This window comes from Tasmannia lanceolata, unplaced genomic scaffold (genome assembly GCF_043159265.1).
Source record: "Tasmannia lanceolata isolate RefF3 unplaced genomic scaffold, GAP_Taslan_0.1 ptg000015l, whole genome shotgun sequence".
NCBI lineage: Eukaryota > Viridiplantae > Streptophyta > Magnoliopsida > Canellales > Winteraceae > Tasmannia > Tasmannia lanceolata.
The window spans coordinates 13,000,311-13,014,153 of NW_027518692.1; the positions used below are offsets into that span (position 1 = coordinate 13,000,311).

General features: G+C 46.1%; 1 pseudogene; it reads left to right on the forward strand.

Annotated features, from left to right (window-relative positions):
* The first annotated feature begins 908 nt into the window (after positions 1-908).
* On the forward strand, positions 909-13,076 carry LOC143891735 (calcium-transporting ATPase 10, plasma membrane-type pseudogene; annotated as a pseudogene).
* Positions 13,077-13,843: the final 767 nt, after the last annotated feature.

Consider the following 13,843-nt stretch of genomic DNA (forward strand, 5'->3'; position numbering starts at 1 on the left):
GACCTAATTTCCCTCCCTGTTTGATTCTTTAAACATGAATTGCAAGTCCTGACATCATCCAAACATCATACCAAAACCACAATCCCCTGTATACTTCATGCTTTGGACACACATTTGGCACCCAAGAGGGATAGACAGAAAAATAGGAATCAACCATTTATAACGAAATGCCAAAACAATAAGCAACAAGAACGGTTCGGAATCTCAAATTAGCAGGATTTGCAAATGAAAACAATAGGGGCAATTCAAACACATAAGCTAGTCTAGTTAGAAAATGGGAAATATAGGAGCAATCCAAATCTCTAAACTAGCATATTTAAGAAGAATGGAAACTAACAGAAGTATTTTTAAACCCACCAATTAGCAAAATAACCTTGATTTCTATTTGAATTAAAAGGCAATAAGCTTACCCGACAGCTAATGAAGAGGCCGATTGAAGTATAGATTGTAAAACAACTGGAGGCGATGGCTCAGGTAGTGGAGATGGCCGACGAGGAGAATATTGATGGTGGTGATTCCGGCAAGGCCGAATGAACCAATGGAGATTGGAATAAGGTTTGGTTGAGATGGGCTGTGATGAAAAAACAAGGGTTGGGCAAAGTGGGGTTGCGATGGAGGCAAAAATGGGGCTGGATTTGCAGAGATAAAAATTCCTATTGGACGCAATTTATTTCCATCTATTTTTGTAGATTGCTATGCCAAGAAAGATATTTTGAATGATGGGTTTGGATGTTGGGTTTTAAAGAGAAACGAGAATAGGGTGGTGACCGGAGAAGAGGGTTTCAGATTCTGACCTGATTTAGGGTAGAAATGAGGTGGGTTTGGTGATGGTTGATTTAGGTAGGGAGGTCGGATTCCGGCAAGCTTGCCGGAATCGATGGAGATGGCGGTGGTGCTGGCTGACGAAGATGGAGGAGAAGGTGAAGGTGGAACGAGAAGATAAAGAAGAAGAAGAACAAGAACAAGATGGGGGTTGGGCGGATTTAATGGTGGTTGGTGGAGGCGGTTGGAGTGGTGGCTGCTATGGTGGAGAGGGTTTGATGGAGAAGATGATGGTGGTGGCTGATGTTTGAAGTGGGTTTTGGTCGGGTGGTGGCTGTGGTGGTGGTAAGGGTTTAGGGAAGAAGAAGATACCTTGTGGTGGTGGTGGTGGTGGTGAAAAATGGGGCCGAAGGTAGTGGAGATGATGGTGGTGGCGGTCGGTGGCTAGAGGCGGCTAGAGGTGGTTGGAGGAGGCGGCTGCTAGGAGAAGAAGCTAGGAGATGATCGAGGCTTGCTGGCGACGGCGGCGAGGTGTAGCCGTGGGGGAGAAAATGGTGGCCAGCCACCAAAACCCTCATCCCTCCTCTCTCTGCCATTCTTGCGGCTGCCCCTCTCCCTCCTCCTCAAAAAAATGTGGCTCCCCCCCCTCTAAAACCCTAACTCGTTTTTCCCTTTTTAAAGAGGAAATGAGTCATTCGACCCCCCCTATTTCTTACTTGGACAACCCTATTTAATGTATTTGATCACTACTCTTTTAATCCTATAGGGGTGGCTCGGGCAATAGCGAGGGCAAAGGAAAAGAAATGATATTTTAGCACCCCCCTTCTCTTTTCTGGACAGCCACATATTGCATTTGTGGTTACTCTTCACATTACATGGGGGCCTGGGTACAAGTAAGCCCTAGGAAAAAATGATAAATCCGACCCTTTCAATTTCTATGGATAGCTCTTCTTTCATATAATTCACTCCCCTTTTCATATGAGAAAATGGTAAATTCAACCCCCTTCACCCGCTTGGACAACCGCCTACTAGTGTAATTTGGGGTCCTACCACACTAATTTGAAAAAGTTAAGCACAAAACATGGAGGTGCAGGGTACGGTCAAAATGGGGTGTCTACACCAACACTCTATAAGGGGGTGCAAATAAGTGTGCATATAAGTAGAAGCACGACTAAAAACTCTGAAAGGGGGTCAGATAAATGAGGCTAAGGTAAACTGCCTAAGGGTCGGCTCTAGACAACAAGGCTTGTCTCCGAAGGAGAACCGCCTTAATGAGACAAAGTATGTCTCCAAGTGCGGGCTCTAGATGACTCTTTCATTTCCCTTGCAATAAATGGACAAATTCTAAGAGGATCTAAAAGACTAAACAAGTCTACTTAAATAAAAGAGGAGTGTGCTACTATGATTGAGCTAGTCCCCTAAGGATGGGCGTCGGCTAACACCTTCATCGCCATAGCAATGAATAAGGCTACTAAACTATAGGTACCTAAAAGAGTGGGCTAGTCTAATAAACAAAGAGGGGACATGCTAGGCAAGACCCCTAAAAGACGGGCTTGGGATGACTCCTTCATTGCCCTTGCAATGAGAAGAACTAATGTATAAGGATGTCTAAAAGACTACGTAAGTCTACTAAAATAAAAAAGGGAAGTGCTACTAGGACTGAGCAAGTCCCCTAAGGATGGGCTTGGGCTAACACCTTCATCGCCCTTACAATGATAATAAAGAATGACTAGAAGGCATCTAAGAGACTAAGAAAGTCTCATATAGGAGAAAAGAAAGAAAGAATATTATGAAAAATAGGTCTAAAGTATGGTGAATACCTATAACATTAAATTGATAGCATAATGCGGATGAATGAAGTAACAAGCCCAAGGCCCTGAATATAGGTAGACTCATAACCACATAGTGATCCAACAAAAGTAATCATATAAAACACTAGCTGAGTCAACATGATGAAAATTTTTACGTAAATCATTACAAAGTTTTTAAAGGATGACATTTGATGGGTAGACTAAAATTTCTAATGGAGACCATCTAGCTCAAAATCATTTAGTGCCATAGTAAAAATCCCAATGAAATTATTTAACGGGCAGACATGGTGAAAGGTCATATATTGGGCTACTATATCTCCCTTGAAGGTCATTTTTGGGGTCTACACTACAAAAATGGATGGGATACAGCCAGAACCCACTTCCCTAAGGTCTCATGGGCTAGTACCTTATGGATGAAAGATCAGGTCCCAAAGTACCCTACTACAACCTGAAAAGTTCTGCATGATAAGCTTAACGCAAAATACAGGCTTCTTTCCTTTAGATTCCATCTCAATCTTTTATGACTTCTCTGCAAATTAGCCCCTTTGAAAAGAATTACTGCTGATAAAGAACTCAAAGTTAACTCTACCACTTCACTAGATGACGAAGAGGGAAGCATTGGTGCTGTTATGAGAGACAAAAAATGGAGTCATGCTAGCAATGCTCTCTCAATGTCAAGAGAGAATAAATATATGAACTCGAAATTCTAGCAATGTAATGTCATAGTAAAATGATATAGGAAGCAACGGGATGGTTTTTTCATCTATGAATACGATCTAGATACAGGGGAAGCAAAATAGTCAAGTAAATATCAATGCCATCGCCCAGAAGTGAAATAGAAAAATCTAAGTTTTCAAGCAAGGATCATGCTAGCTTTTCCCAAAAATCAAAGAGAAATCATTTCCTTATTCGTTATCATAACAAAACATCAGAACGCTAATAAAGCTATAAAAAGTAATTACCCTGAACCCAAATATCTGATAAGCTCAACTTGTGTTACACACACTACAACACCTATGCTCAGAATTGTCTATCTATCATAAAAAAAAATCCTGAAATAATTATTTATCAATTACACTATGTCTATACACCTCAATAACCAAATAATTATGAATATCATACAATATCAACAAGTCATAATTAGCATAAAATAAAATAAAAAATGTATTAATAAGTACTTTAAAATGACGTCATCCTCATATCTTAAACGGACCCAATAATTCAAACACTTAAAGTTTAGTAATACAAATAAGGTTTATGTGAAATGACTTGTCCAAGTAACCCATATAACATCAAAACTAGAACCAAATGTTCTATTAAGCATGGCTGTGAAACACATCTATTATAATCTCCGCCCTATACTGTCTTCACAGCTACTATATCCATATTAAACTAATGAACGAAACAAGTTAAAGCCATTAGTATAGGAAACTATGACCACTCTAGCATTCTTCCTAAAAATGCCTGTAGAAAGAAATCTAGTTTATAGATGAAACCAAAGGTTCGAATTATGCATTTTCTTGTACCAAAATAGAACTACACTTTAGTAACATGAACATCCTAACATAATTTTCTTTTTCCATCTGTTATTCGTAAACCACAAAAGATGAAGAAATCTAGAATTTAGCATTCATCATGGACATGAACATGTTAGCATTGATGGGGCACAAATATGGCTGCACTCCCAGATATCGCCACGTGTCATCCATGCATGAGCAGAGCCCAACCATCATGAAGAAGGGTGTTGGAAAACGGCAAAGACCACACATTCATGCCACGTGTCGCCCCCTCACCACCCAGGCCTCATCATCACAAATTAGGGAAGGAAATGGCCGCCAAAGCCACGCGCGCCGGCGAGGCAGAGGGACGGCCCAATCCTGCAAAGGAAGTTTTTCCCTCCATAATGATGAAAAGGGCACTCTCACCACCCAGACCTCATCATCACAAATTAGGGAAGGAAATGGCCGCCAAAGCCACGCGCGCCGGCGAGGCAGAGGGACGGCCCAATCCTACAAAGGAAGTTTTTCCCTCCATAATGATGAAAAGGGCCGCACACCCCCCTTTAAAAGGGGAGGGAAAGGAAGAAGAAGGGGGCCATTTTTACCTTTTTTGCCCCCGAAAGCAGGGAATTCACCCATCCCCCACCCCGCAATACCGGAAAAAGAGGCGAGGCAACAACAGAGGAGGCCAGGAATCCCATCCTGCCCTCCCTGCTAGTCCCCTCCGACTCACTCATTTATGCACCCAGAAATGTCCCCGCGCACCAGCCCTGGTAACCCTGATCAAAACCCCCTCCCTTTCTAGCTGTTGTTTATATTGACTGGTCGAAGGATCTGACTTGGGTGTCGAAGTGGTCGTCCGGGACCCACCCCGGACCCCCTGACCCCCTTTTGTTTGTGATTGCAGACCCCGCGGAGGCCCTCTACCGACCGTGCGATCGCAGACCCGGATCCAGACGCCATCATATTGGCGCCATCCGTGGGACTCGTCGAGTAACTGAACGCCTTATGGCGATGAGAAACCACACCCAACAGCCAGAAACAGGGGTAATAACCAGGAGTCAGGCCCAGCGCGCACAAGCCAGCTCCTCAAGCTCCCAAGAGCGAAACTCACCGCCTTCGGACCGACCCCGACCCTCCTCCAGCACGCCGCAGATGGTCCCCACCATGGAGATGTTCAACAAACTTCTCAACGAACTACTCCAGCGTTTGCCTCTCCCGGCTTCGAAAAAGCCCGGGACGACACAGGACTGGACAGAAGCCTACGACGAAGGCAACGAGGAACAATCAGGGGAACGACATCCCCGGCGAAAGCGAGCACCGACTCGCAGAACGCCGTCCCCATCAACAAATAGCCCCTTGCCCCACGCAGCCGGGGGACATCAGCAAGGCAGCAGGGGACAGGTTACTCACAGCCGCGCCCCCCCTGTCCAAGATACCCGTCTCCGGGAACCGTCCTTGGCTCGGGCAGAAGAAATTGCAACCTCGGCGCAACCGCCCAGCTTGGATCCAATAGCGGACCTGCAAAGGCAAATCCGAGAGGTAAAACTAGAAATGAAAAAACCCTACGCCCATGGCATCCTCGATGAGTGGGAAAGGGAAACGGCATCCCCGTTCACCTCATAGGTTTTAAAGACCCCCGCAGAAGCAGGCATAGACCTCTCCCGCTTCGGTCTATACGACGGGAGCACGGACCCCCTCGAGTTCCTCCAGACTTTCAAGAGAGTAATGACGCTTCGAGGCACGTCGGATGGATTCATGTGCAGAGCCTTTGCATCCCTACTAAGAAAACCACCAACGACTGGTACATGAGATTGGAGCCCGACTCCATCGCATCCTTCCATGAATTCGGGCGAAAGTTCAGCACGAGGTTCGCCAACAACCGCCTCCGCCATGATCCTGCGGACGCCCTCCTAGCCCTCCGCCAAGGCAGAAACGAGACCCTAAGAGACTTCATGTTGAAGTTCAACGCCGAATTGGCCCAACTCTCCAACATGGACGTCCAGATAGCGGTCGCCACACTAAAGCATGCCACCACCGATCCGAACCTTAAGCTGCACCTCACCCTCAAGCCCCCGCGGGACCTACAGGAGCTTGAATCAAAGGCTGATAAGTTCGTCCGAGCAGAAGAAGCCTGCGCTCGAGAACAGAATCGGCCCGGCCCCGACGAGAGAAAAAACGACGACCGAAGGGCCATAAGGCCACGAACCGATGAAAGACAGACGGGCCGCAACCCCATCCCCGTCTTCAAAAGGCTGGGAACCGCCCCACTAAAGTTCCCCCTCTCCCACGTTCTATCGGCTATTAGGGATCAGGGTCTCCTGACCCCCCCAAGAAAATGGCCACAGATCCAAAGAAGAGGTCTGCCAGGAAATTCTGCGAATTCCACGGGGACCACGGCCACGAAACTGACCACTGCTTCCACCTCCGCCTCCAGCTGGAAAGGCTGGCCGAGGAAGGACACCTAAACCAATACCTCAGGAGTCCTGACAAAAGCCCATGCGAGGCCCAGCGCCCGCTCGACGAACCCAGAGGTAGGCATCGGTCACCAAACCGCCGCTGATCCACAAGCTGACACCGATCCCCCGGTAGGCATCACTCACGAAGCCGACGCCGATCCCGCAGCAGACACGACACGAGCCGCCACCAGCGCCCCCGAAAGGGCGAGCCCCCCGAACAGCCACAGGCTCGCGAGCAACCGCCTACCATCATAGGAAAATCAATATCATCGCAGGCAGGCCCGCGGCGGGAGGGCCGACAACAGCCGGTCGGCGGGCATACGCGGAACGGGTATTCTCCATGGACATACCTTCCAAGAAGGCCCGAACAAATCCGCCCCATGAAAACCAGATCATCACTTTTTCCAACAAAGACCTCGACGGGCTACAAGTCCCGCATGACGATGCACTGGTCATCAGGCTAGTCGTCGCCAACTTCGATATAGGAAAAATCTTGGTGGACACAGGAAGCTCCGTCAATGTGCTACACCTCGGAACTTTCGAAGAAATGAAACTGGGCAGGGAAAGGCTGGGACCCACGGAATACTCCATCTACGGTTTCTCCGGGGCATCCGTACAGGTAGACGGCAAGATCGACTTGCCCGTGACTTTCGGGGCGTACCCCTTGCAAAAAACCATCATGACCACCTTCCTGGTCGTAGACATACCGTTCACCTACAGCGCCATCATTGGGCGCCCTGCTCTCAGAGACTTGGGAGCCGTAGTCTCCACCCCCCATCTCAAGATGAAATTCCCCACTCCGGACGGAGTAGGAGAGGTCAAGGGACAACAAATGATAGCACGCCAGTGCTACGCGACAAGCCTGAGAGGAACCAACGCCCCACCCGAAAACTTCACAATCGGCAGTGAAGATCCTCGGCAGCGGGCTCGCGCAATCAGAGGAGAGCCCGCCGAGGAGCTAGACTCCATCCCCCTGACCCAAGATCAGCCGGAGAGACAGGTCCGGATAAGTTCCATGTTAACAGGCCCTCTGCGAGACCAGATGATCAACTTCCTCAGAATAAACAAAGACATGTTCGCATGGTCCACCAAGGACATGCCCGGGATACCCAAGGAAATGGCCGTCCACAAGTTGAATGTGAACCCCGCCCTTAAACCCGTCCGGCAGAAAAAGAGGAACTTCGCAGTAGAGCGCCAAACTCACATAAAGGCCGAAGTGGAAAAACTGCTACAAGCCGGATTCGTCAGGGAAATCCGGTATCCCGAGTGGCTGTCGAACGTCGTGATGGTCAAGAAAGCTAGCTGAGGATGGCGGGCCTGTATAGACTTCACCGACCTCAACTGGGCCTGCCCAAAAGACCCCTATCCCCTCCCGCGCATAGACCAACTCATCGACGCCACCTCCGGACACGAACTTCTCACCTTCTTAGACGCGTTCTCAGGCTACAATCAGATCAAAATGCACGAGCCAGACATCCCGAAAACAGCGTTTATCACCGATCAGGGCGTCTGCTGCTACACTGTCATGCCCTTCGGGTTAAAAAACGCAGGTGCCACCTACCAGCGGCTCGTGAATAAGCTATTCCAAACGCAAATTGGAAGGAACGTAGAGGTGTATGTCGACGATATGCTAGTAAAAAGCCTGGAAGCCGCCAGACACATCTCCGACCTTCAGGAAACTTTCGACACCTTACGACGAGCCCGAATGAAACTGAACCCCGCGAAATGCGCCTTTGGGGTAACTTCCGGAAAGTTCTTGGGGTTCATGGTCAGCCAAAGAGGGATCGAGGCCAACCCAGAAAAAATCTAGGCCATCCTAGACATGGAACCCCCGACGACAGCAGTAGAAGTACAGAGGCTCGCGGGACGGATCACGGCCCTCGGCCGATTCATGCCCAAATCAGCAGAGAAGTGCCAACCCTTCCTCAAACAATTAAAAAACATACGGGAATTCGAATGGACCCCGGCCTGCCAAGAGGCCTTCGACTCTCTGAAGCAATACCTCCAGACACCGCCCGTACTCGCCAAACCCGAGCCGGGGGAAGAGCTATTTTTATATCTGGCCGTCAGCCCCACGGCAGTAAGCGCGGTGTTGGCCAAACAAAGCGACAAAAAGGAACACCCTATGTACTACGTGAGCAAGACTCTCCACGGTGCAGAAATCCGATACTCGAACATAGAGAAATTCGCCCTCGCAGTCGTCAGTGCCGCTCGAAAGCTCCGCCCCTACTTCCAGGCCTACCCCATAGTTCTGCTAACTGACCAGCCCCTCAGGAAGATTCTCCAAAAACCAGAGACCTCGGGTAGGATGGTAAGTTGGGCCGTCGAGCTGGGCGAGTTCGACATACAAGTCCGCCCAAGGCCGGCTATCAAATCTCAAGCCCTCGCTGACTTTATAGTGGAATTCACGGCCCCGGCCGAAGAACCAGCCACAATGGGGAGCGGCGAGGACCCCACTGCGAACACGGTTTGCGAAGACGGATGCAGGACTCCTCGGAACACAACAGCGAAACCCCTTGGATCCTGCACGTTGACGGCTCCGCCGGCAACAAAGGACACGGAGCGGGAGTGGTCCTCTACGGCCCAGAAGAGTTCACACTAGAATATGCCCTCAGGTTGAATTTCAAAGCCTCCAATAACGAGGCCGAATACGAAGCCTTGCTAGCAGGACTAAGTCTATCCGCGGAGCTCGGCGCGGACAAGTTGAAAGTCTATAGCGACTCACAGCTTGTCGTTAACCAAGTAAACGGAATATACGAAGCCAAGGGCTTCAGAATGAAAAAATACCTCCACAAGGTAAAAGAGAAACTGCAGGGGATGGGAGAGGTAGAGATCCTCCAGGTGCCGCGAGACATGAACAACCGAGCGGATGCATTATCAAGAATGGCCGCCGAAGAGACCCATGACTTCGGCACCGTGCTCACAGAAATCCTGCCCCACCCCAGCATCGACGAGATACAAGTTCTGGAGATTCCATCGGGGCCAAACTGGATGGACCCCATCATACGATACCTGAAAGACGGTATACTACCCGCAGATAAGCTGGAAGCCCGGCGCCTAACCGCGAGAGCCGCCCATTACGTGGTCCACGGGCACAGGCTCTACAAACGGTCATACACATGGCCGTACCTCCGATGCCTGGTACCCTCCGAATCAGACTATGCGCTACGAGAAGTACATGAAGGGATCTGCGGAGACCATGGAGGCGGCAGGACCCTAGCCCAGTGTAGACACCCCATTTTGACCGGACCCAAGTTCGTGTCGCTGGTGTGAAACCTCGCCAAACCAGCGAGTTAGGGTCTCAAATTACACCCTAAGCTAGGTTAGGGTCCCCCATAGGTCCCTGTAAAATTTCGTCGAAATCCGAGTTGGTTTGCCCTGCGAACGGACCGAGTCGGTGTCGTTGTATAAATGCAGAAGGGGGGCAATTTATCCGCACAGGGGGGTGCCTTTTTGTAAAATAGCCGAAGTTTTGCCTTTTGTCTAATAAGACAAAGCGGGAAGGGTGCGATTATTAATTCGCGCGCCCTATCAAAAATAGTAGTGCCATTATCAACAGCCTCCTTTTTATATAAAAAAAAAAATCAGAAAAACAGAAGGCACTGTTCATCTTTCGTTTTTTTTTTAAAACAGAGAGAGAGAACGAGAGCAGAAAATTTGGGTTTTCTTTTCTTCCTCCGCCGATCTTTTCTTCCGACCATTCGTCGGAAACCTTACCTCCGATCAGAGGTTGTGAGAGACGGAAAAGGAGAGAGAGAGTTTCATTCTCTTAAGAAAGCAGAGAGAGAGATTGGAAAAAGGGGTTTCCAGATCTGCTTCTCCGGTTAAGCCCGCCGGAGCTCCGGCCGAGAGTTTTTGTCTTTTTCCTTGTTATATTCTCCATCCAAATTACTTTTTCTTCATTTCAAACCCAAAATCTGAATTTCTCTTGTGCAGATCTGATTTTGGTTCTTTTACTTGCCAAAGACTTCAGATCCGTTGGTTTTGCTTTGAAAATTTAGTTTTACCTCTTCATAACTAGCATTTGTCTTTCACAAGCCTTAGATCCAAGTTAGAAACCCTAGTTCTTCTCTCTATTTCTTCTCTAATTCTCTGTTTCCGGCTGATTTGTCAGAGATTTTGCAAGCTTTACCTGATTTCAATCAGGATACATCCCCTATCTTCATCACCAATTCTATAATTCTCGTCTCTTTTGTAATCTCTTAGATCTCTCTCTCGGCTCCCTTCCAAATCTCAGATCTAAATTCCAAATCTCAGATCCGAGGTCCAAATCTCAGATCTATATTCCTTTAATGTCTAAAACCCTAGATCCACTATTCTTCTCTTCCGATCTTAGATCTAAAATTCTCTGGCTGGTATGGATTTAACTCTTGAAGGTGCAAATCTCATTCTCGATCATTAGCTTTTAAGTATATTTGCAAAGGGAATTCGAATTGTTGTATCTTAAAGGATCTGCAGTATTTGTGGATCTCCGGTGTGGAATTCATCCAAAGAAGAAGATCAGGTTGGAATTCACCTCAAATTTTCTTTTGATATATTGCAAATTTTCTCAAATATTCATTTGATTGTGTGAGGTTATGGATTGGTCGGGAATTTGTAGTGGTCTCTTATAATCAGTGATAATTCCCTCTTGGTGAGCATTCAGTGATACATATTCATGTGTTTGTCTGTGGAAATTTATTGAAATTTAGTTGCTCCCTTTTATTAATCATTTGATGTCACATGGTTATTGGAAGGAGATGAGAAGCAGATACTAAGCTATTGATTTACCTTTTCTGGAACCCTTGTCTTTAAGTGTTGTTTTCTAAAAATAAAAAATAAAAAATGATGAAATATATAATACTTGGTTGCCCTCAGTACACACTTTGTTAAATTTTGAAATCATAAGTTACTTTCAGCATGCTTTGTTGCATTTTTAATGTTTTGCGAATTCATTACAGGTTCAGTAGTTCCTTCACTTCTCTGAACTTGTGGGAAAAATTGTACAAGTCATGAGCTTATTATTCCAACTTGATTACTCTTTTTCCTTTTTAGCTGATTTTCCTTGTAAAAACCATTGTTACAAATGTAAATTGGATGTGGTATTACTTCTATGGATTACATTTTATTTATTTATTTATTCTCCATTGATCTGGGTGTTTAAAAAAAAAATTTGCTTTAAAGCTGTAATAATTTCAAGGATCATGTTGGCTATAAAAGATGGGGTCAGGGAATATCAATATTATCACTTGCATGTCTTTTTCATCCTTCAAGATGAATTAGACATTTCTATCTCATGCATCTCCATGATTGGATTGAAGTCTTTGCAGCAAATTTCAGCAGTTCTCCCTATTCCTGCAGAATGTGAAACTTTTTAACATCTAAAATTTTCCTCCTCCCCACTATCTCCTTCTAGTTCAAGGATGTTTTCCATGCTTCAATGTTTAACACGATTCTGTCCATGCTTCAGCCCCACTGTATAGCATGATTCTTTCCATTGTTTCAGCCTGGTATCGCCCCATCAGTCAGCCCTCGTTCCATCCCAGTTTCAGTCCTTGGTCATCATTTTAAACCCGTAGTTTAGCCCTGTTTGGCAGGCACAGTTCAGCCCCTGTTTTGAACCAAATGCAATCCAAAAAGATGATGAAGAATTATCGCAGTGGGCATTACCAGAGGATGACCTAGTTTTTCTCGCAATTGTGAGTATAAAGGATCCTTGCCGACCAGGTGTCAAAAATGATGTACAACTGTGCACAAGTGCTGGTGTTAAGATACGAATGGTGACCGGAGATAATCTTCAGACAACGAAGCAATAGCTTTGGAATGTGGAATAATTGATTCAGAAGCTACTGCTACAGAGCCAGCACTCATTGAGGGAAAAGTATTCCGTGCTCTGTCCACTAACAAAAGAGAAGAAATTGCTGACAGTATATCGGTAATGGAAAGGTCTTCTCCTAATGACAAGCTCCTGTTGGTACAAGCATTGCGCCAAAGAGGCCATGTTGTTGCTGTAACTGGAGATGGGACTAATGATATTTATGCACTGCATAAGGCAGATATAGGCTTTGCAATGGGTATTTCAAGAACAGAAGTTGCAAAAGAAAGTTCTGATATTATTATACTGGATGATAACTTTACTTCATTTATAAAGGTTGTCCATTGGGGGCGTTCTGTATGTGCAATTTCTCTGGGTTAACCTCATCATGGATACGCTTGGAGCACTTGCATTGGCTACTGAACCACCAACAGATCACCTTATGCACAGAGTTCCAGTTGGTCGAAGGGAACCTCTCATTACAAATATCATATGGAGAAACTTGATTTTTCAAGCTCTGTCCCAAGTGTGTGTCCTCCTCACTTTCAACTTTTGGGATATTTGATGAATTCAATGCTCGAAAGCCTGATGAAAAGCATGTCTTTACAGGAGTCACTAAAAAAACCATCTCTTTATGGGGATAATTGGATTTACTCTTGTAGTACAGATTTTGATCATCGAGCTCCTTGGGAATTTTGTTAAAACCTTTCGTCTCATTAGAATAGTCCCCCATAGGAGACGAGCCTCGTAGTTTAGAGCATGTATCTTAGAGAGTTTCCCCTAGTCTTATAGAGAGTAAGCTTGTAAGGGGCATACAGTGCCTCATTTATAGAGCCTCCCCAACTTGTTCCCCTTGCCAGTAGGGGACCATTTCGGTCTGATAGTAGTCTAGCACTCTTGTGTACATCCTTTGTGTGTATAGAAGGCATGCCTTGCCTCATTTATAGAATCCTATTTGGAGACAAGCCTGGTCTCATTTAGAGAGTTCCCCCTTTAGGAGGCTTACTTAGCCTCATATTGGACCCGTCTTTGTGTTTTGGGGCTCACCGTTCTTTTTGCACTTGAATCTGCACAAGTTTATGCCACCCTGTTATGCATCAAAATTTATAAAAAATCAGAAATATCATTGCATGCATTTGTATAATCTATTAAATTTTTTAATATTCTTCTCTTGTACTAAACTTTGAGTTAGGTTCTGAAGATGAATTGACTGCCCAGGTGAGACTATTTTGAAAGCTTATTTTACTTAGGCTACCCAGCGGCTGGTCTGGGCTAATTAATTTTATTTCAATAAATTGTTTAATTGAAGGAGGAAATCAGATGACTACTCTATTCGATATTATCGACATGAGTACTGTCTGATTTCAAGGCGGTTTGTAGGAATATTATCCTGTGTATTTGTGATATCAGATGATTACTTTAGCATCATCTGATTTCACCCCCATATCGGGGCAGTGGCACTGGTGGTTGGGCATAGAAGTGTTTAATGTTGTTTCTTGCTTTATTAGGCTATCCAGC